The sequence below is a fragment of the Schistocerca nitens genome, chromosome 4 (assembly GCF_023898315.1).
Source record: "Schistocerca nitens isolate TAMUIC-IGC-003100 chromosome 4, iqSchNite1.1, whole genome shotgun sequence".
Lineage (NCBI taxonomy): Eukaryota > Metazoa > Arthropoda > Insecta > Orthoptera > Acrididae > Schistocerca > Schistocerca nitens.
Genome location: NC_064617.1, coordinates 413,217,641 through 413,243,961, shown reverse-complemented (window position 1 = coordinate 413,243,961; position 26,321 = coordinate 413,217,641). Strand labels below are relative to the sequence as shown.

Sequence of the window (26,321 nt, the reverse complement as noted above, 5' to 3'; positions counted from 1 at the left end):
TTCTGCTAGGCAGTTAGATCGCGCAATACTTAAGCTGGCTTTACGTTTTTAATTCGTGTATTTATCAAGATGTTCTAAATATCTCTTATATCTCCACATCTAAATCAACAGGAAAAATTTGTTGTATTTCGGAGAACTCGTAACTGCGCGCCACTGTTTCGGTGGATTGCGCGTCTCTTGTGAGATTACACCATTCCGTACCTTCGACACGAGAACTGTTTATCGCTCAGGCACGTCACAGACACCGCCGACACGGTACCTCAACACGCAGTGCTATCACGGAGAGTAGATAGTCAGCTGTGCCCTTGGAAAGCCCTCCCGCGGCTCAGTGTCATTTCGCGGCTAATACGGACAGTTTGCGCCTACCACGTTTTCCGCGGCTCCGCCAGCAGTCGCTGCAAACAATACCACAGGTAAGACTTCAGCGCGTGATTTTGTTTATGCTATAGCGTCTCTCTCACCAGCCACAATGTGTTATTTTGTTTCCGTGAGGCGTTATCTGTAGGATCTCACAACTTTCAGTCCTCTGATTCTTATAATGCAGCCTGCGAAGATTTCCTTTGTGATGCAAACCTCCTCATCTCGCAGTAGCTCCTACACCAACCTTCCTCAATTCTTTGCTACACATTCGGTGATCTTCACCCCTTTCTTTCTCTCTCAGCAGCACCTTGTAGTAAAAGGAAGATTATTCCCTGATGTCTTAATAGCAGATTCATATTCGTAAAATTTACAATTGCACTTGGTATCTTTTTTCTGTTCCCGCCAAACTGGATACATGCGCGATATGTGCTCTTCCGTATCTCCATCGTAAACGTTGTTGTTAACAGTGGCTACATTAATTATTGCCTCATTCCAGGGGTTTCCTGACACTGGTGTCGTAAATATTACGAATTTTTGGCAGTGGTGTGTCTGTTTTCTAATAGTCGTCATATTTGTTTTATGGCTTAAAATTTATCTTTTTGTGGCATCTTAAGGTTAATATCAAGCAGTAACAGAAGATTCTTAGTTTATATCACACTGGCCCTCTTCTGTGCTTATCACTTCTTTTTGTACTAAAATCAGGACAATTTGGATGGTGCTGAGTTCGATTTTGGCACTAACATACTGGGTGATTTGCATGAACACCTAGTCAGTAGCAGCAGGACATACGAAAACCTGAATGGAGAAAGGTATGCTCATTTTGTTGTTCGAGCAAATGAAGAATAAAGAAGAAATTTTGTAACCACTCCACAAGAGCAATTTGTATAAAACATCGAGCTATGTTCGGCTTGAAATGTGCAAAATACTCTTGGAGTTTTAATAATTGTAATGATTTGTAAATAGTTCATCACAAAAATTATGATATCCTTCCCGATAGTATGTCGAGTGGTAAAATAGGCATTACAGTGTACAAACCATATTTTGTACATTTTTATATTTAACAAACCACTGGAGATCTAATAATCATAATTAACTAGTGCACAACATATAACTTCAGATTTTCCGTTGTAAAATTTGCAATGGTTTAGCATTCAGTGTAACATTTTCCCTCCTTTATTGCTCTAGGTTTAACTAATAATTCATCCTCTGCCTTTTCTAGCCTGTCTTTTCCATGTACTCCCTGACAGTGATCCACACACTCATCACTTCTGTTCACTTGCAAGGAGAGGTCCGCAGTGGTGTGATGGATTTTTTGAATTTATCTATACGCTGATGTAGGTTAAGATCCCATGTATCACACACTGCAGTCATGGACCCTGGTAGGTCTTCGTTTGCGAGTAATTAACGAAAAAGTTCAGAATTTTGTGTGACAATAGCGTTAAAGGAGTTAAATTGTATACTACAGTTGTGCAGAGTAATGGGTAGGATAACAGTTTTGCTTGCAGGAGGTTATGGGTTCGAATCTTTTCAGGTGCTGTGAGATTTTACTTATTTTTAAATCTTTATCGAAATGACTTTGATCGTCATTTTTATTCAATAAATTGATATCAATGTAGTTTTTTAATTCCATTCCTTTGTCACATAATTTTAAATGTAATATCAACTTCTTAATTTTCTCTCATTTTTCTTTCTACATTCTTTCTCCACTTGAAATCTTTATTCGCTTGTTTTTAATCAATTGTATGTGTCATTTTCGATTTAATTTTTTTAATTTTGTCACCCTGTTTTTTCGTCTACATTACTGCATTCGTTACATCAATTTCTTAGAATTTCGTTTCCCTTATAAACGCGTCTTTCATTCAAATTTTCATCTGCGTTATTTTGTCCATAATGCTATAGGTATTTAGGGTATGTTTTAAACGTTTGTGTGACGATTACCGTGCAGAACAAATTGCACATCTGGTAACAAAAGTACATTTTCACACCACTGCAAAAACATAAATACATTATTTCATCTTTTGTTTTTTAACTGATAGATCGGAATTTTCAAATAATTAAATATTATAATAATGAAATGCAGTTAAATTCATATTCACAAAAATTCCGTTTGTTATAGGACTGATGTAAAGAAAAAATAAAGCAGTTGATTAAAACGATGTGACAAAGGAAAAGAAATAAAAAATTACATTTAAGCCAATTAATTGAATAAAAATAATGAAGTAATTCCGATATAGATTCAAAAATAAAAAATAAATTGTGTACCCTTAGAGATTCGATTCCAAATTAATGCAGATTTTCTGACGCTATTAAGTATCGCACAAAACTCTGATTTATTTATTTACTTATTTTTTCAATTACTCACAAACGAGGACCCACCAGGGTGAATGGCTACAGTGGGTAATATCTGGGATCTTATCCGACATCATCCTATAGATAGTTTCAAAAAGTCAATCGCACTCCTTGTTAATTTTAAGCACCCTTTTGTATCATCATAAACTGTCCGATTATGATCTTTTCCAGTTTCACCGCCGTCAGTGATTGAATCTCGTACCATTATATACTCCTGACGTAATCACAAATTTCTTTCTCAGGTTAAGACATCTGTTTGTTAGTAGCACACATCCACTGACTAGTGATGCTCTCCTTGCTTCTGCAAGTCTGTTTCTTGCACCCTGTATTTGTCTCTCTGCTTTACTTTGTCTTCTAAATGTGTCACCATTCCTCTACTTGGTCTACTGTATCGTTGACAATTTCGATCCCATGTTTGTCGATGATTTAATTTGTGATAATTCTCAATAACTTCCTAATTCTTCAGCTTACTTTGATTTCGTATAATGTGTTCAATAGACAGTTCATCACATTCATCAAGAGCTGTAATTTTTTTTCACTCCATATAGGACGTTAATATTCCCAGGACATCTAACTCCTTTCATCCTCAGTTTTAACCACACTTTTGAAATTTACCTTCGTTGCTTCTTTGATGCATGTTGAACAGTACAAGAGACAAACTGAATACCTGTGTCTTATACTTTTTAATCCGAGCACTTCCTTCTTCGTCTTCCAGTTATATCATTTTTTTCCTGAACATTGTATATTTCCCGTTTTTTCCTAGTAATATGAGTTCACCGAATGTTAGAACCAGTGTACGTTGTGATGACGTTACCAGTATCGTAATACGAAAGAAATGGTCGAACTTGCAAAACTATGTAAGAAATATCCACATGATTACACCGCAATTCACAATTAAGTGCCTGGCACAGGATTCATCGAGCCATCTTCAAGCGATTTCTCTACCGTCGCACTCTCGAACTGAACGCGGGAATAAACGAGCACATAAATCTTTCCGTGCAAGCTCCGATTTCTGTTATTTTATTATGGTCATCGTTTCTCCCTATGTAGGAGGTGGCCAACAAAATAATTTCTCAATCAGAAAAGAAAATTGGTGACTGAAATTTCACAGGTAGATACAGCCATAACCAAAATGGCCTTTGAGTTAATGATTGCCACTGCAATGCACATATAATGTTCTTGGCACTCTCTGTCCTATTTCGGGATAATACAAAACGATCTGGCCTTGTTAGAAGTTTTTCGATGTCCGTCAGTTCCATCTGAGGAGTATTCCACACTGCACAGTAGTGATCCGAAAAGGGCGGACATGCGTAGTGTAAGCAGTCTCTTTAGCGGACCCGTTGTATTTTCTAAGTGTTCCGCCAATGTATCGCCGTCTCTGGTTTGCTTTCACCGCAACATTATCTATGTGATCGTTCAAATTTAAATCATTCATAAAAGTATTTAGTTGAATTTACAATAATAAATTTGTGTGATTTATCAGAATTCCTTAGTACTTACGTTGATGACTGCAAATTTCCATTATTTATAGTCAATTGCTACTTTTCGCACCACACATATATCCTGTCTAAATAATTTTTGCAACTTGTTTTCATCTCCTGATATCTTAACAAGACGGTAAATGGCAGCAACATCTACAAACAACCTAAGAGAGCTGCTCAGATTGTTTCCTATGTCAGCCGAAGTCCTATAGCATTTCCTCGGGGAACGTCAGATATTACTTCTGTTTTACTCGATGACTTTCCATCAACTACTACGAACTGTGAGCGCGAATCCAGTCGCACCACTGAGACGAAACTCCACTATAGGCATACAATCTGATTAGAAGTCACTTGGGGGAACTGTGTCAAAAGCCTTCTGGAAATCTAAAAACATGGAATCAATTTAATATCACCTGTCGATGCCATTCATTACTTCGTGAGAGTAAACAGCTAGTTGTGTTTCAAAAGAACAACATTTCTGGATCCCTGTTGACTGTTTTTCAGTAAATAACTGTCATAATTATGTATCGCATGTAAAGTCAAATCTAACACGCAAAGTAATTTTAAAAGTATGTTAGTCTTGATCATTCATTACATTCACATGTATAGGTTTTACCAACTCACCAAAATATTACCTTACAACACAGCTGAAGACCACACTCTGATGCAAAATTTCCAAAAGGAAAAAAAAAAAAACTGGCAATGGTGTAGTATCTCTGTTTGCTGTCGACTACTTGCTCGAAGCGAAACAACTAGGCTGTAGAAAATTGAATCAAATTTCCATCGGTTTTGGGCTATTGTTTCAGAAACGATTGAAATCTAGAACAACTTCAGTGCTAGGTAAGATGTTTTTTCTATTGTTCATACGTATATAAATTGTGAGTTCCGCATACTCAATGGGCGAATGGCTTCAGGTAAAAAACAGAAGGTGAGAGGGAGGTGAATTGTCTTGATCACAGAAACTGTAACCATCTGATACTCCCTGCAGTTGGCCGCTTTTCAGTTAGGTGCCGAAAAGTAGCCTTAAACTGCAGCAGTCACAAAATAAAACAGAATAAAAACACAATGTACCATGTGTTCTCGCCTCATCCTTAAAATGTAAATCTTGCACATAGAAAAGAAATGCAGCAAACTTGACTTGATGGAAGAACTGAAGATCATAATTCATGAAAAGAAACATGGACATATTCTGAAAGGCCAAGGTAATGACAGCGGAATTAGATTTCTTAGCGCCTAAATACAATTACTTTAAGAACGACACACTATTATAAAATTTCACTGGCTCTTCAACGAAGAAGCTACAGTAGAAGCTGACTACTGCAGTCTTAGGAAATGAGGAAAATATAGGTCACCAGTAGAACAGAATCATGGTTAAGTAAATAGCTGAGCTTACGCTGTAAGACAGCGGACATGTCAGATCACAGCAATTCCCGGAGCTCTGCATGAGCGTCTACTAGACATTGTTGGAGTCCACAGCAGATCAACAGGACGGGGCCTGGTGTAATGTGCGATGTGAGATGAATCGGCCACTGACAGAAGAAATCGATTTTAATGCAAGAAGCTGACCAGTAGTCCAATGTGTTTTTATTCCAGTTTATTTGGCGAACGCCGCAATTTTATTGATGGACTTTTTAGCATTTTAACCATATGAGTAAAACTTTACAATCTACGAATAAGTGGACTGTCTCTCTAATCGGTTTGCTGTGGGTAGGTAAAAAAAATTACCGTTGAATGCTACCAACCAATTCTGTCAAAATACAACAACCGTCACCTCACATCCGTAATGGATATTATTAAAGATGATTCTCAGTAGCCGGCCGTGGTGGCCGAGCGGTTCTAGGTGCTTCAGTGCGGAACCGCGCGACTGCTAAGGTCTGCCGGCCGGGGTGGCCGAGCGGTTCTAGGCGCTACAGTCTGGAACCGCACGACCGCTACGGTTGCAGGTTCGAATCCTGCCTAGGGCATGGATGTGTGTGATGTCCTTAGGTTAGTTAGGTTTAAGTAGTTCTAAGTTCTAGGGGACTGATGACCTCAGCAGTTAAGTCTCATAGTGCTCAGAGCCATCTGAACCATTTTGCTAAGGTCGCAGTTTCGAATCCGGCCTCGGGCATGGATATGTGTGATGTCCTTAGGTTACATAGGTTTAAGTAGTTCTAAGTTCTAAGGCACTGATGACTTCAGATGTTAACTCCCATAGTGCTCAGAGCCATTTGAACCATTTTTATTCTCAGGACCGGCCGGTGTGGCCTTGCGGTTCTAGGCGCTTCAGTCTGGAACCGCGTGACCGCTACGGTCGCAGGTGCGAATCCTGCCTCGGGCATGGATGTGTGTGATGTCCTTAGGTTAGTTAGGTTTAATTAGTTCTAAGTTCTAGGCGACTGATGACCTCAGAAGTTAAGTCGCATAGTGCTCAGAGCCATTTGAACCATTATTCTCAGGAAGGAGGAATTATCTACGGCAGAGGATTATTCAGCTAAATCTTGAAATTATTTGTTTGCCTGGCAGTATTACTAAGTGAAGCTTGTCTGGCAGTGTTACCAAGTGAAGCAATCTGTAATGAGTTCGTTATTCGAAAGGGCAACAGACGTGTTCTGTAATTTCCACAGAGGATTCAGTTTCATTCCTAGCTACACAATATACGTTCCTTGCGAACAACTGATGTAGATATGTAGGTCAGCTTCGGCCCCTATCAGTTCCAGAGTGTTAACTTCCATGGCTGTCGACTTGAAGTTCTCTGATAACTGCAGGAGGCTCTCAAAGGAACCTGACCAAATGATAGCGCTTTCTTTTTCTTGTAAACCACTCTTGCTGAGTACTTAATTGCCTCTGTTTCGAGTGTTTTTGCAATTCCTATATAACTTTCCCATGAGGCACTTACGCAGAGACACCAGAAGGCTTTTGTTTTGACTTAGAAAAGGGCTGTTACCTCAGTCACGAATATTTGTCAACGTATTCTGTCGGAAAGTTTATAATAATGTTTCGATTTAGTCGTTGCTAGGTAAAAGATGTTGGCAGAGGTTTCTTTAATTTGCCTGACATCCTTATGACCTATGAGTGTTTCAACACAGCTAAATTGTCATCAATACTGTAGCTACCAGAAATTTTTTTCGAAAGTTGTATGAAAAACCAAAACAGATAAATTTTGGGATAAAATATTAAAAATTGTTTCTCACCTCTCTCTGGTGTTACATTATTTCTGAGAGACAGAGGAACTAAATATTAGCCGGCTGAAGTGGCCGTGCGGTTAAAGGCGCTGCAGTCTGGAACCGCAAGACCGCTACGGTCGCAGGTTCGAATCTTGCCTCGGGCATGGATGTTTGTGATGTCCTTAGGTTAGTTAGGTTTAACTAGTTCTAAGTTCTAGGGGACTAATGACCTCAGAAGTTGAGTCCCATAGTGCTCAGAGCCATTTGAACCATTTTTTGAACTAAATATTATTTCCCATAACACCTTTCATTGGTGTTACAGTACTTGGGAGATACTAAGTGCAAGTTGTTTCTTTTTCACATGAAAGCATTCGACAGGGTCCCGCACATCTGCTTAGAGAACTACAAGGGGGTGGTCAACAAGTTTCCCTTTGAGGGTGTTGCCGCAGCGTATGTGCAACGTAGCACGACACCGATGAGAGTGGAGAACCACCGACGTGAAAATATGCCATCAACGTGGCATTCTTCTATTTCGGACTTGCGTGCGGTAAGTACAGAAACGGGAACTATGGAGCCGTTACTACAAAATGCGTTTAAACGGGACCGACGAGCAGGCCATTCTTTTATTTGCTTCCGAGTGACAAACGTGGGTAGATGTTCATCCGAGACCGAAAAATATGTATCGGGTAGTATGGCTGACGAAAACCCACCGCTGTTGAAATCCACCGTTGTGGAATGGTGCCCGTGATATCTTTCAGTGTTGAAGGCAACACGTTCATTGAGCGCGATTTTGCAGGTGGCGAAAGGTGCATCCACTGGGAAGAGGACCGAGAGCGTCGACAATGCATACAATGCAGTGAAGTCATCCATCGTCCCCTCGCTCCATAAAGTTAAAGAGTCAGGCATATGCTGGAAAATTTATGCTTACCGCAACGTTGGAGAAATTACTGCGTACAGTTAAGGTTAAAGGTCCGGGAAAACTGCAACAAGGGTTGCGGCTGATTCGAGACAACGATCGTCGCCATATCGAAAATTTCGTAAAAAAGAACCTAGCCAGCTCATGTGGGAGACACTACAGCACTGCTCTCTCTCCACGCGATTAGCGCGCCTGCAGTCCTTAAAAAAGTCCTTGAAGGGTCGACGATTCCCATCGCACGAGGAAGTGCCGCAGGCAGTTACGGACATCTTCACAAAGCATGACGCCTTTTTTTTACCAAAGAGGTATCAACTACGTGGTGCCTCGTTGGGATGAATGCGTCAGTGCTCATAGTGATTTTACCGGATTTCCAGACCGATTGTGGACTCTACAGCCTTCCAAAGGAAACTTTTAATCGCCCCTATAAATGTGTTCTTAATGAAGATACTGACGATCAGACAACTGCAATAACATTTCCTTGAGTTATATACCTTAGTTTATTGTCCTAATGGAGTATAAATCAAAATACAATAACGGAGATAAACCCCTTGTATGAGTAATAACAGTGTGAGCAATGGTTGGAACATCAGCACAATACGTTATGGCGGACGAAGTTTGACTCGATGATGTCTGAGCCAACGAAACTGTCATATAGTACATCATACATCATCCTAAATCTAAACTGGAGAATAGAAAGCTGAAAGACATGGAACCACTGAACAGACAATGTTATTAATACTTGCAACCATTGTTTTAAGACTTCTATTCAGTTAAATGTATCATATAGATAAGAAGAATTATCTGTTTTTGCTACTGAATGTTTATTTTGTTCACCTAATCATATCAGATATTTCTAATGATTATGACTATGTAGTATGAATAGATCGAACATGTTTGGATAAAGATAAAATAAACGTTCAGTCTCGGAAGGTAGCGAACTTTTGTTCTTGGTAAATCAAATTTATCAACATCGTAAAGTTAAACAAAAAACAATAATAAAAATAAACACCATCAGACTTAATATCCTTTTACGAATCATAATATACCGACGGAAAAATTCTACTGTCTGGGCACAGATAAAGTGAATACACTGATTAGCCAGAATATTTTGATCACCAATTTGCTCTCTCTATAAACACACCTAGGCAACAGCAGCGTTACCTTGCGAGGAATGACTGCTAGTCAGACCCATGCACGGTGCATGCAATATCAGTGAGATTTCTGCCCGTCTGTAGGATGGGGAAGGCGCAATATCTACACTCCTGGAAATGGAAAAAAGAACACATTGACACCGGTGTGTCAGATCCACCATACTTGCTCCGGACACTGCGAGAGGGCTGTACAAGCAATGATCACACGCACGGCACAGCGGACACACCAGGAACCGCGGTGTTGGCCGTCGAATGGCGCTAGCTGCGCAGCATTTGTGCACCGCCGCCGTCAGTGTCAGCCAGTTTGCCGTGGCATACGGAGCTCCATCGCAGTCTTTAACACTGGTAGCATGCCGCGACAGCGTGGACGTGAACCGTATGTGCAGTTGACGGACTTTGAGCGAGGGCGTATAGTGGGCATGCGGGAGGCCGGGTGGACGTACCGCCGAATTGCTCAACACGTGGGGCGTGAGGTCTCCACAGTACATCGATGTTGTCGCCAGTGGTCGGCGGAAGGTGCACGTGCCCGTCGACCTGGGACCGGACCGCAGCGACGCACGGATGCACGCCAAGACCGTAGGATCCTACGCAGTGCCGTAGGGGACCGCACCGCCACTTCCCAGCAAATTAGGGACACTGTTGCTCCTGGGGTATCGGCGAGGACCATTCGCAACCGTCTCCATGAAGCTGGGCTACGGTCCCGCACACCGTTAGGCCGTCTTCCGCTCACGCCCCAACATCGTGCAGCCCGCCTCCAGTGGTGTCGCGACAGGCGTGAATGGAGGGACGAATGGAGACGTGTCGTCTTCAGCGATGAGAGTCGCTTTTGCCTTGGTGCCAATGATGGTCGTATGCGTGTTTGGCGCCGTGCAGGTGAGCGCCACAATCAGGACTGCATATGACCGAGGCACACAGGGCCAACACCCGGCATCATGGTGTGGGGAGCGATCTCCTACACTGGCCGTACACCACTGGTGATCGTCGAGGGGACACTGAATAGTGCACGGTACGTCCAAACCGTCATCGAACCCATCGTTCTACCATTCCTAGACCGGCAAGGGAACTTGCTGTTCCAGCAGGACAATGCACGTCCGCATGTATCCCGTGCCACCCAACGTGCTCTAGAAGGTGTAAGTCAACTACCCTGGCCAGCAAGATCTCCGGATCTGTCCCCCATTGAGCATGTTTGGGACTGGATGAAGCGTCGTCTCACGCGGTCTGCACGTCCAGCACGAACGCTGGTCCAACTGAGGCGCCAGGTGGAAATGGCATGGCAAGCCGTTCCACAGGACTACATCCAGCATCTCTACGATCGTCTCCATGGGAGAATAGCAGCCTGCATTGCTGCGAAAGGTGGATATACACTGTCCTAGTGCCGACATTGTGCATGCTCTGTTGCCTGTGTCTATGTGCCTGTGGTTCTGTCAGTGTGATCATGTGATGTATCTGACCCCAGGAATGTGTCAATAAAGTTTCCCCTTCCTGGGACAATGAATTCACGGTGTTCTTATTTCAATTTCCAGGAGTGTACATGAATTTGACCGAGATCATATTTTGATGGCCAGGATACTCGATGCGACTTGCCGAATGTTCGAGGAGTGCTGTGGTGAGTGTCTTCAACCCGTGGCGAAACCAAGGTGAAACCACATCCAGGCGTCGTTGGATTATGTGGCAACACCTCATTACATCGTAGGCTGGGCAGACTGGTGAAACGGGGCAGGCTGCGAACTGTGGCGGAACAAACTTGAGACTTTAATGCTGGGCAGAGTACAACTGTGTCTGAACACATAGTGCACCGACCTCTCTAAACGATGGGCTCCCGCAGCCGACGACCCATTCATGAGCCAACGTTAACACCACGACTTCGGTAACTGCTGCTGAAACGGGCACGGGACCATATGCTCTGGCTTAGTGCCAGAATGTTGCATAGTCTGGTAAATCCCGAAACTTTCATCACCATGCCGATGGGAGGGCGCGAATTCGTCTCCTTCGAGGGGAAGAGCTCCTTGACATATATACTGCTAAACAGAAACAAATTGGCGGTAGCTTCGTTATGCTCTGCGGAACATTCACGTGAGCATGCATGGGTCCAGTGGAATTCGTAAAAGTTACCATTGCCGCCAAGAGTAGCGTACATGGGTTGCAGACCAAGTACACCTCTTGACGAGAGTGATTTTTCCCGACGGCAGTGGAAGATAACGCGCCGTGCCAGAAGGCCAGGAATGCGATAGAGTGGTTTGAGGAACACAGTTGCGAGTTCCAATTGAAGTGCTGGCTCCCTAGCTCTACAGATCTGAATCCGATCGAACACGTTTGGTATGTGACTGAATGTGGAGACAGAGCTCATCTTCCCTCCCCCCCCCCTTCACCCCCGCCCACACCTTCGCGGAACTTACGGGAATTAGGTGACTCGTCTGTGCAGATGTGGTGTGGTGCGAGCTCCCTCGAGCGGCCTACCATTGCTTCCATGCCATGACGCGACGCCGCTGTCACTCATGCCACAGGTGGACCTACAGGCTATTATTTAGGTGGTCATAATGTTCTGGCTGATCAGTGTATGTTCCTCTTTAAAAGAATCTGAGAGAAAAGTGGGGAATCCGCTGTCTCAGTCCTCATTCCGCCTTCCTCTCCAACGCTTTTTAGAAGGGAACGTACTCGCGCTATTTGAACAGGGAACATTAGGGGAAGATGGTCTGAAATGATCGAAGAAGAAACGGAAGTCGGTTTAGACAGCTTTGGAGGACTTAAAATCAAATAAGGCAGAAAGGGCGGAGAACATTCAATCAGGATTTATAAAACGCTGAAATGCCGGGGGGGGGGGCGGGGAGAAATAGAAAAAAATATTATTCACGATTGCGTGTAGAATTTATCAGTCGGGCCACGTACCATTCGACTTTGGGAAAAATATCATCCACACAATTTCGTAGACTGGCAGAGATGACAAGTGCGAAAATTATCGTACAATCAGCTTAACAGCTCATGCATCCATGTTGCTGACAAGAAGAATACATAGAAAAATGGAAAAGAAAATTGAGAATGTGTCAGTTGTCTATCAGTTTGGCTTTAGGAAAGGAAAGGCAGCAGAGTGGCGATTCTGACGTGGCGGTCGATAATGAGAAGAATACTAAAGAAAAATGAAGGCTTGTTCATAGGATTTGTCGACATGGAAAAAGTGTTCGATAAGGTAAAATGGTGCAAGATGTTTGAAACTCTGACAAAAATAGGGTAAGCTATGGGGAGAGGCGGGTAATACACAATATGTAGAAGAGCCAAGACAGAAATTAAGAGTGGACCACCAAGACCGAAGTGCTCGGATTAAAAAGATTGTAAGACAGGAATGTAGTTTTTCGCCCCTTTCGTTCAATCTGCCATCGAAGACACAACGATGGAAAGAAAAGAAAGGTCCAGGAGTGGAATTAAAATTCGAGGTGAAAGAGTATCAGTTATTCGATTCACTGACGACATTGTTTTACTGAGTGAAAGTGAAGAAGAATTACATAATCTGCTGACTTAAATGGTCTGACGAGTACAGAATATGGACTGAGAGTAAATCAAAGAAAGACGAAAGTAATGAGAAGTGCGACAAATGAGAACAGCGAGAAACTTAATATCAGGATTAGTGGTCACTAGGAAGTATAAAGTACCAATGTCCTTATGGTTTGTTGAGAATAATCATTTTTGCCGTAAGATGGCTGAAAGTCGATGAAGTTAACGAATTCTGCTACCTAGGCAGTAAAATAACCAGTGACGGACAGAGCAAGGAGGACATCAGAAGCCAACTAGCAATGGCAAAAAGGGCAGTCCTTGCCAAGAGAAGTTTGCTACCATCAAACATAGTCCTTAATTTTAAGAAGAAATTTCTGAGAATATTCGTTTGGAGCACAGCATTGTATGGTCGTGAAACATGGACTGTGGGAAAACTTGAACGGAACCGAATCGAAGAATTTGAGATATGCTACTACAGGCGATTGTTGAAAATTAGGTGGCTTGATAAGATAAGGAATGCGGAGGTTCTGCGCAGAATCTTAGGGAAAAGGAACATGTGGAAAACACTGACAAGGAGGAGGGGCAGGATGATAGGGCATCTGTTAAGACATGAGGAAACGACTTCCATGGTACCAGAGGGAGCTGTTGAGGGCAAAAACTGTAGAGAAAGACAGAGACTGGAATATATTGGAATACATCCAGCAAATAACAGGTTCCAAGTGCTACTCTGAGATGAAGAGGTTGGTACAGGAGAGGAATTCGTGGCTCGCCGTATCAAAACCACTAAATAAAAAAAATCTTGTGAATTTGTACTGGTGAAACAAATTTCAGATGACCCCAGAACTCCTGTTATTTGTTTACGACACTAAAACTACATTTATACCTCAGACAGGTTGTTAACTGCATATTTTACGTGCACTGCCACGGTAACCTTGTTGCCCTAGATATCGGAAAGGGATAAGGATATCGCAAAAAATTTCGTAGTTTTCCAAGAACACATGTTTTGAAATTATGGCCTTCCAACAACTGGTACTTTTCGTACCACAGATCATGGATTTTCGGGGTATTCTAGGAAACCGCCCGTGAAAAATTAGTGTTATTATAGGCTTCCCACGGTCCACCCCAAACCACACCTACTGCAAAAAACCCAACCGGTTTGCTAAATTCATCTGGGCTGGAGGTATGTGTAATGTCTATGTTTGGACCGTATATTGTAGGATAGTTACAGCATGCCCATTCTTCCGGTAGATATACATATGGTTGCTAGGCCACGGGTTATCCAAAACATTTAACTCCTTATCTCTGTGAACCATAGCACCCGAGCTCTGACTCCTTTGAAAATCACTCAGCTTTACTCTAGACTTATTTGGAAACTTACGCTGAATCAAAACCTGGGTGATTAGGTAAAATAAAGAAAACCTTATGAAGTATTAATGAACATCAAAAATGTGTTTCTTCTACATCTACATCCGTACTATAAAAAGCACTGTGAAGTGCATGCCAGAAAGTATGTTCAGTCGTTCAAGTCATTAGGGCTGTTTCTCGTTTCATTTTCGTATGGCCCGTAGAAAGAATGATTGCTTAATTGCCTCTGTGTCCGCTGTAATTAGATTAATCTCGTCTTCACAAACCCAGTGGAAGCGATACTGATACCATTTTCGATACAGACATCCTCAAAGAGCTCAGATCTGTCTGTTGACATAAGATCTATTAAATTTCCATCACTGGTGAGGTTGCGAAACATCTGTTTTAGGTAACTTTCAGAAAAAGTGTTTACTAATGTTTCACACGATGTCAAGCCACGCCCAACATATTATCCAAACTGACTGGTGAATGATTATGGGCTCCTCCGACGATTACACGGTGAATGGGGGGAACCTACGTACTAGCGAAATGAGGTTTTCTCGTAAGTTTTCGTTCACGGCGGAGATTAGCCTGATGGTCAATCGAATATTAAATTGTAATGACTTTCAGCATTGTAATGTTGTCATATAGTGGATGTTATTTACTTATATTTAAATACTATTGGTGACTATTCCGTTCATTTATCGTTATTAAGTGAATCGAAAGAAAACTTTCAGAGAATAAGAGAGCCTGTCAGTAGAATGAGCTACAAATTGTGTTTGATCGCCATTGGTTTGTCATTAAGTTTTCGAATCGTGCTGAACAATTTTGGGAATAGATTGTGGTGAAGTAGCACCACTGATGGCCAGCAGGAGCTACACCTCCAACAAACTATTATGTGGTGTATTGCCTAATGAAGGGACTGTACTTCAGGCCTTAACAGTTTCCGAATTGCCTCATTTCTATACAGTATAACTTCATTGAGTAAGTGCGTATGTCATACGTTGTATCCACAAGTACCTCTAACGAGTAAACTTGACATTTCTCTAGTATGCCACTTAAGGTTCGTTTTGAACAGTTTTAGCTTGTGAGCCACTCTTTCACAGGGTAATGTAGGTTAATAACATGTTAATTACTAAATTTTATACTATAATGCGGCATTGGCAGTCAGTATGAAACAAATTGAGTAGTTTTCTCAGTTACAGAAACTTAGTTGGAGTATCTTAGTCTGTTATATCTGCAGGAGATTTTGTTTTGAACCATAGCTAAATTGACTTCTGTAATCCCGTAAAAAGAATTGTTTGAAAAGTCTTATCATGAACAAACATGAAGGAAACGATGATGTTTCCATTCTGTTAATAACACAGGCCAACGAAAAATTTTCTTCGAAAAACTTTTCTACTTTGAAAGCTGATTTTTACAGATATTTATGAGCTGAATCCAAATCTAGCCTTAGTTTTTTGTATCTCCCATAGTTTTCGAGCAATACGCTTTTTACTATGCAGCATAAAAATCCTATGCAATAAGATAAATGGGGAAATTAATGAAACGCTTTGTTACAACATAGGTATGGTTTGTATTTACAGTGAGGTACTTATAACAATGATACGTGTTAATAGAGATTACACTTGTCCGCTGGAATTGATTTTTATTTTCTTTCTCTTTTTTCTTTGAAGCTTCTTGTGTAGCTTTTTCTACGTTGAGTCGCTTGCTGAACATCTCGGTGAAGTGATCAACTGTAGTCCCCCATTATGTTAGTGTTCCCATCACTTTTATGTCCTAGTGAAAACGCTCTCCTTGCTCCTCACTTGTACCTATAAGTTGACTGTAACCAGCAGAAACAGATGGAACCTTCCAATATGTCAACCGATGGGAAAATACAAATGGTCATTCTAGTCAGTCGATCATATACCTATTGAAAGTCTTTCGAAGCAGTATCAGACAACGATTTCATGGAAATTACGGCCGGTGAAATAATAAACTTTGATCGAGTGCCACGTTTTCTGATTAATCTTTCGAGGCACACTTTTTCATACCAAATGTAGAGAAATGTCGGTTAGTTCATGATCTTTACTTAAATTTTTTGTGCATCTTTCGCTCTAGACTACAAATATAATTTCGTTAGTTCGATATCTGACCTATCATAGAGTCCTATTTTCTTTTTTTCCATTTTTGTTATTGTTACAAGCGATTTGGTAGTGGAATTGAGTGTTCCCAACTGGGAATAAATAGAGTGCCTTAACAAATCTGGCATTTTCCTTACAACCAAATCTTTGATCAGATCCGGAGAACCATTCTTTCGCCAGACAAAGTTGTGTGTGTGTGTGTGTGTGTGTGTGTGTGTGTGTGGGTGGGTGGGTGGGTGGGTGTGTATACGTGTGACAGAACAGCGTGCCCGTTACTGAGGATGAAACGGTGGAAGGCAAAAATATGAGGGTATGACTGCACGAGGGCGAGCATTCAATAAAATTTAACGGGAAAAGTTAAAAGGAGTACATCATACGCCATGTAAAGAGCTAATCTTAACGCTATGACTCCAGGAGGATGTAATAATGTACCGTGTGACCTATTTAAATTTTGACAATAATTATGATAGAGTCAGAAACGTAATACAACTTATGCTATCAATAACCAAATTTTTAACTTTTTCCGTTGACAGTGAGGCAGCTTTAATGTGTTAGACAAGTCCAGTTGTATTAATCCTTATTTGTAAGGTGTATGTGCCTTCACACGCTCCGTAACTGTTATATGATTTCATATCTACGTGTACGTTGTGCAACATGGTCGTCACATACAAAATCACTTTCTCTTTATTCTGTTCCACGATAAGAAATCCAAGCGCATTCATCGATTCTGTAGCGTCATTCACTAATGTGGGGCACGCTGATAAGCTGTGAGTGCGAATCAGGCATGTAATAACGAAGTATCACCTAAGACCTGTTACTCAATTCTGTGTTTTTGCACATCCTGTAAAAGGTGTTTATTTGTGATATACTAAAACATAATTGGAACTTTCTACGTAGCTTTCTTCAGCGTCGATTAGTTACCAACCAGAGACCAGTATGCTCTATTCCAATATCACCTTCAAGTAATTCAGCACTGCATCGCGTATAGAAAACATAATTTAAGACACGGTTATTGTTAAGATTACAATCTTATCTTGGTAGAATACAGAAAGATTATTAAACTATACGACATTCGCGAATCAATCTTCAGAGACAGCAGATACATACTGATTGCTGTTCCTCTGTTAATTAATAAGGAAGGAAATGAAGGCCAAAATTAACGTACTATGTGATTCGTGTTCTGGACACATCCCTGTAATGGCCTAAAAGTATTATTTTGGTGAATAAGTTCGTAGCATTTTTGTTTTCAAATTGTTCAAATGGCTCTAAACACTATGGGACATAACATCGTAGGTCACCAGTCCCCCAGAACTTAGAACTACTTAAAACTAACTAACCTAAGGACATCACACACATCCATGCCCGAGGCAGGATTCGAACCTGCGACCGTAGCGGTCGCGCGGTTCCAGACTGAAGCACCTAGAACCGCTCGGCCACCCCGGCCGTCATTTTTGTTTTGCAGATTGATATTAAGATGGCTATTGGTTCATTTATCGGTTGTCATTGTTTATTTATAGTTCACTGTTGTTATGTAAATTTACGTATTATCATTTTGTCATTTGGAGGTATTGAGTGAAACTGGATGGTAGAAAATGAAGCGTCAAATGAAGAAATCGTTACATTTCCGACATTTTCGTCTGAACTCAATGGAGGGACGACGGCAGCGGAGACAATCAGAAACATTTTAGCTGTGTGTGGGGATAACACTTTTGGACAGAGCACGGCAAGAAAATTGTTTCCTCCTTGTAAGGAGAATCGTTTCGATATTAGTGACTCTTCACTTTCAGGAAGACCTTCGGTGTTTGATGAAGATCGTTTTAACGCAGTAATACACAATGATCCACATCAGCGTGTACTATGTTATTAAAAAGTATTACTATTTTTTTTTTGTAAGTTATTGTGTCTTGGAAGGAGAAGGTTAATACTTAGTCTATAAACGTGAAAGTAATTGCATGGGTTCTTGTTAGTACACTTTTGCCTTACACGTAGGCCACAAAAATAATATCTGTCCACTGTTGTACTCAGTACTTTATATATTGATACTAACTCAGGCTCAAATTTTCAAAAATACTTCGGTACTGGTGAAAATAATTTAGTCTGTCTATGCGACATAAGCATCTGTACTTACGTGCGCTTAAAGCATGAATGAGACGACACAAAAACGCAGTTTCAGTACTGTAAAATATCCCCCATAAACGAGTAATGTTGTTAAGGTTCAATATCTTTCACTTTTACACCAGCATAAGCCGATAATTAATTACCATACCTTAAGCCTTGAGCCAAGCAGTTATCGATTCTTTTTTCTTTCATCAGTTCTATACCTTTTGTATAAAAATATTTGTGATAGATTTCAGAAAAACTGTAGAATGACAGCATAAATGTTGTGCGCTTTAGGTTACGCTATTTCATAAATAATTACTGAACATTAAAATTTTAGCGTAATGGTGACAACAAAGAGACTAGCGATGTTACGTTCATCTCAGCTGCAGCGTGTGCTAAAAATGCTGATCACTCAAGAGTGTGGCAAATGGGACTTACATTTCTACAAATGAAAACATATAACCATATTTACTGCAAAGTCTCTATTTGAGAATAAATCAAATTTAACAGAAAACAGACCTGGGAATAGCAATTCGCTATTACATCAAGTACATCAGATCAGTAGCAAGCGAACAAAACGACCATACAGCAGCAAGAGAGAGCAAAACGGACAGAACCCAGAGCGACCATCTTGTCTCACGGCTATATGTATTAATTTTAGCAGCCAATGATTACATGTTGGCTTCTTCTGTGTACGTCCTTGACATAGTCTTTAGCAATCGTAAACGAAATATTTAGTAAATGTACATAATTACAGACTACATCACTGTTTCTAGTACCAGACTAATATTTCACTTTCCATAAAATTCCATAAAGCTAGTATATTTTATATTTAGTTGTGAGAAGTATCCATTGGAATGCTATAGATGTACTCAAAAACTATCAAATGTGATAAGTTATAATAATTCCAACGTACAGTGACATTTGCATGCAATGGGGAGGTTCAAATATCTGGTGGCCATATGTGTATCTCTGCTTGCTCGTCAATTGGCCTCTGAACAACACCGATCAATAGATACTGGTGACGAGAAATGGTATCTTTATGCTGACATAAGGAAAAGAAAGGAAAGGAATGACTGACACTAAGCAAAGCAGCAACTCCGTACAAATACATGTGCGTGTCCACAAAGGACAATATTATGCATCTCTTGGAACAGCGACGGTGTGATGTATTAGAAGTTCCTTCCTCGATGTGTAACCATCCCTGCTGACATTTATTATCGACATCTGAGACGTCTTGCAATCGCAGTCCAAGAACGTTGACTTGGAGGACTGCGTGAAATGATGCTACTCAAAGATGACGCCCGCTGCATTTTGTTAGACTGCCAAAAATCACTGTACGGGAGCAGGGAATCAATTCCGCACCTACCTTTTTTTTTATCTATCTTGCGCCCCCAGATTTGCAGCTTTTCTTCTCTCTATCGAACGACCTTCAGAGAAATTCCTTCCCGGATAAAAATGGGCTGCTGTGAAATACCCTCTTTACTGAACAAGTGTTCATAGGTCTTAAAGATTCATTTTAGAGCTCATGTGTACTGGACATTTTTCCTTGGTTTGGTCGATGGCAGCACCTCTGAAAGTTGTCTATCCTCCAATCTTAGCAAAAACAGTACCAGTACATGGTACTTCACTGGCCGAGATATCTGAACGGTTTTCGCTTATAACTTTTGACTCGTTAGTTTCCAGAACAGGGACCCTTCCCTCAAAATGATACAGTTAGCCTTCTCCGTCATCTCAGAAAGTTTATAACATCATCAAGGAATCACCCGGTATATATAAACATTTATAGTCACCAGCGCTTGTAACTTCGTCGCTCTGTAGCGTCGTTGAATGACGTTTCCGGACATGGGAGCTCGTTCAAAATATTGCGTACTTACTCCCCACTTCAAGTCCTAGAAGTTTGTAACGCAAATTTCCGAACACACTGTGGTGAAGGAGAATATATTATTATGACTAAAGTCTCTGTTGTGTGTGTCTATTGTGTTTATTAAACTTACGGGAAAAAGCTACGTATATACCAACCAATATATGCAGAGCTGAACACTCATGGTTTTCCTTCGTTAAAAGGACAATACTCACATAAATTGCTAACATCAGAGCTGTCGTCCGAAATGCCGCATGATCTGATTTTCATGTCATTTCACACAATAAATTTAAGACTGTTTGCTATTAAAAACGTAGTCACTAACGAACAAAGAGGACTCGTCCACCCCTGGTTACTCAGCCAAGAGAAGCATACGATAAATTTGCTTACTTCGTTGTATAATTTGGGTCACGTACGTGATAGATACAGATAAGTTTGTTTTTTAACAGATAAACCGGCAGGAAAATCTAGGAAAATTTCAACATCGACACTTTATTACCAGTGAAAACATCAGTGAGGAATCCAGAGCTTACGCCACCATCCATTGCAGGGACGGTTCTAAATGGTGGCTTACACACTCATACTCTCCATGATGCAAAATGCTGTGCAGTTTATCTCACGACTGGCATGACCTATTCATGTTCAAAAACCGTCTACTGACATTCGTCTTTTAACGAATGGACCATCCTGATGATAAAAATTGGTTTAAGACACTGAGATTGCGTCTTTTATTTAATTTTTTTTGTTATAATGATTCCAGATTGAGACCTACTGTTTCATCACAAAAGACCCGAAGAATATTCTAATTGGAAGAAAGAACGAATTAATCTACAGTTTCCCGACTAGAAGAAATCTAAAAAATACATATTTGTGTTTTTTGTAATTAAACTGGTGGAATTTTAGCGAATTAACTGTTTTAGACACACACGTAACGTGTTGAGGCTTCTGCGCATACCAACCAGCTCAGCTCGTTGTCCCTTTCTATTGTTCGTTCCGGCCATCTCTAACGACAGGTAAACGCCTGAAACATGGTGTACACTGTGAGTGTCCAACGGTTACCTCCCTCAATGGCTCAGCTGTCCGTATCATCTCGCTCCTCCTCATAGTCACGAAATTTACGTTCGTCCTTAGTACTTGATTTTGGCACTGACATTGATCTTTCTTCGTGCTGTGAATTTCGCAGTTCCTCTCTATCCTACATACAGATATCTAAAATCTACTAAGGTATAACCCATTATTGGTACACCCTCATTTTTAATTAGAAACTCGTAAGTATCTTTAATTTATAATACGTTTCACATCTATCTGACAAATTTCCTCAAAGCTGACGTATCATTTGTGACACCTAACGTCAAAGCATCATTATTTATTTATTTATCGAGTCAGAAACATACAAATTCACAGTAGCCGTACATCATGTACAAGTGCCCAGTACTTTACAGCCTCTAAGGCGTTGGAGTGGCTTGCAGGAGATCATTCTTCACGCAGGATGTGGGGCACAAAGGGCACTGAAGCACATAGCTTGTGGTTTGTCCTTGCCCATAATCACAAGACGCCTCTTCCGTTATGAAGCCCCATCTCTTCTGGTTGTCTCTAGATCGTCCAACTCCTGATAGTAATCTATTTAAAGATATTTAAAGCAGCCACCTTTCATTATGTCCAAGTGGTAGTTCTTCAGCTCCTGGCACCCATCCGCGAAGGCGAGGCGTCGATTTCTTCCCTAACTCCAGCCTTGCCTTCTCTGGTGAAACGTGAGCTTCTCAGATGTCCTCAGGAAGCTCTTTCGAGAGCTCAGTCGTTGCTGTGGTGGATTATGTCCTTGCAGTGGTTGGGCATTATTCTGTTCCACTTTTAGTCTCTCCTTGTTGGCAGCCACTAGTCTGCGTACCCTATTCCAGCCAGGTAGTAGAGCTTATCGGTGGGAGTAGGTCTTAAGCAACTGTGATCAACCTGCAGGTTTCGTTGACAGCAGTGTCTATTTTCCTGGCATGAGATGACCTGTATCAGACTAGGGGAAGCATATTCGGCAATAGAAAAGCACAATACCATTGCAGAAGAGCGAATAGTTCATGGATGTGAACCCCACTAGTATGCGAATTTCGTTGTTGGGAGTGGAGATTTCCATTTTGGTGTTCTTACAGCGGGTTTTGAATGTCAGAGTTCAATCGAGAGTGATTCAAGAGTATTTAGGGGCGAGATGCTGCTGAAATTGGATGCCTGACCTTTCAAAATGTAGCTCACGGTTAGATTCCATTTTCCTTAGGTGAAAGGAACACATTTGTCTTCGAAGGGTTTGGTATGAGTTGATTCCGATTGTAATAGCTTGACAGAGTTGCAAGTCAAGTTGTCAGGTTTCATTCCACTGTTTCAAAGCATGAGCTCTGCGTAACAAGAGATACGTCATCTACATCTACATTTATACTCCGCAAGCCACCCAACGGTGTGTGGCGGAGGGCACTTTACGTGCCACTGTCATTACCTCCATTTTCTGTTCCAGTCGCGTATGGTTCGCGGGAAGAACGACTGTCTGAAAGCCTCCGTGCGCGCTCGAATCTCTCTAATTTTACATTCGTGATCTCCTCGGGAGGTATAAGTATATTCTAGCCAGTATATTCGATACCTCTTCCAGAAACGCACCCTCTCGAAACCTGGCGAGCAAGCTACACCGCGATGCAGAGCGCCTCTCTTGCAGAGTCTGCCACTTGAGTTTGCTAAACATCTCCGTAACGCTATCACGGTTACCAAATAACCCTGTGACGAAAGGCGCCGCTGTTCTTTGGATCTTCTCTGTCTCCTCCGTCAACCCGATCTGATACGGATCCCACACTGTTGAGCAATACTCAAGTATAGGTTGAACGAGTGTTTTGTAAGCCACCTCCTTTTTGATGGACTACATTTTCTAAGGACTCTCCTAATGAATCTCAACTTGGTACCCGCCTTACCAACAATAAATTTTATATGATCATTCCACTTCAAATCGTTCCGCACGCATACTCCCAGATATTTTACATAAGTAACTGCTACCAGTGTTTGTTCCGCTATCATATAATCATACAATAAAGAATCCTTCTGTCTATGTATTCGCAATACATTACATTTGTCTATGTTAAGGGTCAGTTGCCACTCCCTGCACCAAGTGCCTATCCGCTGCAGATCTTCCTGCATTTCGCTACAATTTTCTAATGCTGCAACTTCTCTGTATACTACAGCATCATCCGCGAAAAGCCGCATGGAACTTCCGACACTATCTACTAGGTCATTTATATATATTGTGAAAAGCAATGGTCCCATAACACTCCCCTGTGGCACGCGAGAGGTTACTTTAACGTCTGTAGACGTCTCTCCATTGATAACAACATGCTGTGTTCTGTTTGCTAAAAACTCTTCAATCCAGCCACACAGCTGGTCTGATATTCCGTAGGCTCTTACTTTGTTTATCAGGCGACAGTGCGGAACTGTATCGAACGCCGTCCGGAAGTCAAGGAAAATAGCGTCTACCTGGGAGCCTGTATCTAATATTTTCTGGGTCTCATGAACAAATAAAGCGAGTTGGGTCTCACACGATCGCTGTTTCCGGAATCCATGTTGATTCCTACAGAGTAGATTCTGGGTTTCCAAAAGCGACATGATACTCGAGCAAAAAACATGTTCTAAAATTCTACAACAGATCGACGTCAGAGATATAGGTCTATAGTTTTGCGCATCTGCTCGACGACCGCTCTTGAAGACTGGGACTACCTGTGCTCTTTTCCAATCATTTGGAACCTTCCGTTCCTCTAGAGACTTGCGGTACACGGCTGTCAGAAGGGGGGCAAGTTCTTTCGCGTACTCTGTGTAGAAACGAATCGGTATCCCGTCGGGTCCAGTGGACTTTCCTCTGTTGAGTGATTCCAGTTGCTTTTCAAAGAATCTCCTCGTGCCCGGGATCAGTGGCTGGCCGTTGGTATAAATGTTGAAGAGAAGTGGAGCCAAGACGCTTCCCTGAGGTAGACTATTTTCCTCCGCTCTCCAGCTGCTGCGTTGTCCTTGGAATTCGACAAAAACCGGTGGTTTTGGAGGAGGATGTTGATTAACCAGGTTGGTGTTTCTGATCGTAATGTACAACCGAGGATGGACAGTATAATACGCTCCTGAGATCCAAGAAGACCACGCCCATTACTTGTCGGGTTTAAAGCCATCCTCTATGAAACGACTGAAATTCAAAAATTACCCTGTGCAACTCCTGTTTGCTCGAAATCCTGCTTGTTCTGGTATGAGAATCATACATTCGAACACTTTAGAATAGTGGCTCAAAAGGCTAACTGGTCTGTTATTCTTGGGATGATTTGCTTCCTTTCTAGTTTGGTTCAAATGGCTCTGAGCACTATGGGACTTAACTTCTGAGTCCCCTAGAACTTAGAACTACTTAAACCTAACTAACCTAAGGTCATCACACACATCCATGCCCGAGGCAGGATTCTAACCTGCGACCGTAGCGGTCGCTCGGTTGCAAACTCTAGCGCCTAGAACCGCTCGGCCATCCTTTCCAGGTTTCAGAAGAGTTGTCACCCTGTTCTTTCATCAGAACTTTGGTATTTGGCACTGGTTTATGCAGTTGTTGAAAAGCTGTAGGATCCATTTCCTTGTTGTTGGGTCGAAATTTTTAATTTGCTCCATACGGATGGCGTCTAAACCGGATACTTATCAGTTTTTTTGTCTTAAATAGCCTTGTTTAATTCAGATATCTCGAATTGGAGAGTCAGATCCCTCGTTTGTTATTGGGCCTTTTGGTGTATTTTTGGCCCTTTGATTGTATGGCTTTCTTTCCCATTCACAAGCAGTTGGTGTGCTATCTGATCTGCAGTGACGTTGCAGTGTGCTGTGGATCTGGTTGGGTCATTAATGAGGCTTCTCAATAATCTTCACGCTTTATGGATCTTTATGGATAGATCAAGTTCTTCAATAGTTTTAACCCGAAAATTCCTTTTGGATTCTTTCTCAGATGTAATACGTTTATTCCCATCCACCAGCGTTGTCTTGCCGAATGGATCTCCTTCCAATGATACCTTACACTCTATAAATTGGGCAATGAGTTCTGAAGTTATACCAGGAATGTATGATGATCGACAACTCCCTGTATGGAAATTCTGAAGCACGTCTTTACAGACTCCACAAAAGTGTCATACGAGTCAGGTAAAGGTTAAATATTGGGAAGTGCAACGTCCAGCATTTGTGTAAACTTCGGCCACTTGGCTTTCCTGATGTTAAACCACCTTCTAAACGGAACTGTCTGGGTCTAACTGTAGCGAAAATTTCGCACATGATAGATCTGTGCTGTGTATTTGGAATAGGGTTGCAGACAGTTTTTATGCATTGTTGTGAGATGTTCTCGTTGCAAAATATCAGATCAGTTCAGCGTTTCCATCTACCGCTGTTGAAAGATGCAGGATGCTTGGGGTAATGTACGAGGGTTGGAACTTAAGTAGTGGCAACTATTTATTCACAACCGATGCAAAAGAGTTACGTGTTTGCACCTGTTACTGTCCTTCAAAGTATTCACCAGCGATGTGTAGGACCCGTTTCCAGAGATGTGGAAGGCGTAGTATACCTTTAGCACAGCCTGTTCTGTTCATGGTGCGAATGGAGCGGTCTACTGTCTGTTGAATCTCTGGAACAGTTCTGAAGCGAATGCAACGAAATGGTTGCTTCATCTTCGGAATCAAATCAAAGTCACAAGGACTTAAGTCGTATTACTGTTCGTTTTTGGAGCATCACCTGCCACCAGATTTTCGAAAGAAGCGGTGAAACTTTTTCCGAAACCCACTCATCATTTTGCACAACAATGCGCGGTTGCATAAAGGCAAGCTGTGGCTGCTCTGTTCAGTCGATGGGCCTGAGAAGTACTGCATGATAAACCATACTCCCAGGGCTTAAGTCCTTGTGACTTTGATTTGATTCCGGAGATGAAGGAACCACTTCGTGGCATTCCCTTCAGAACTATTCCAGAGATTCGACAGGC

The 26,321-nt window shown here is 41.6% G+C and overlaps 1 protein-coding gene across 1 annotated transcript in view; it reads left to right on the top strand.

Annotated features, from left to right (window-relative positions):
- Positions 1-266: 266 nt before the first annotated feature.
- Positions 267-26,321, top strand: part of LOC126252847 (UNC93-like protein) — a 432,164-nt gene continuing 406,109 nt past the window's right edge. Inside the window, exon 1 of the mRNA XM_049953795.1 lies at positions 267-413. The gene's annotated coding sequence lies outside the window, so the exon portion shown is untranslated. The remainder of the gene's footprint in view (positions 414-26,321) is intronic.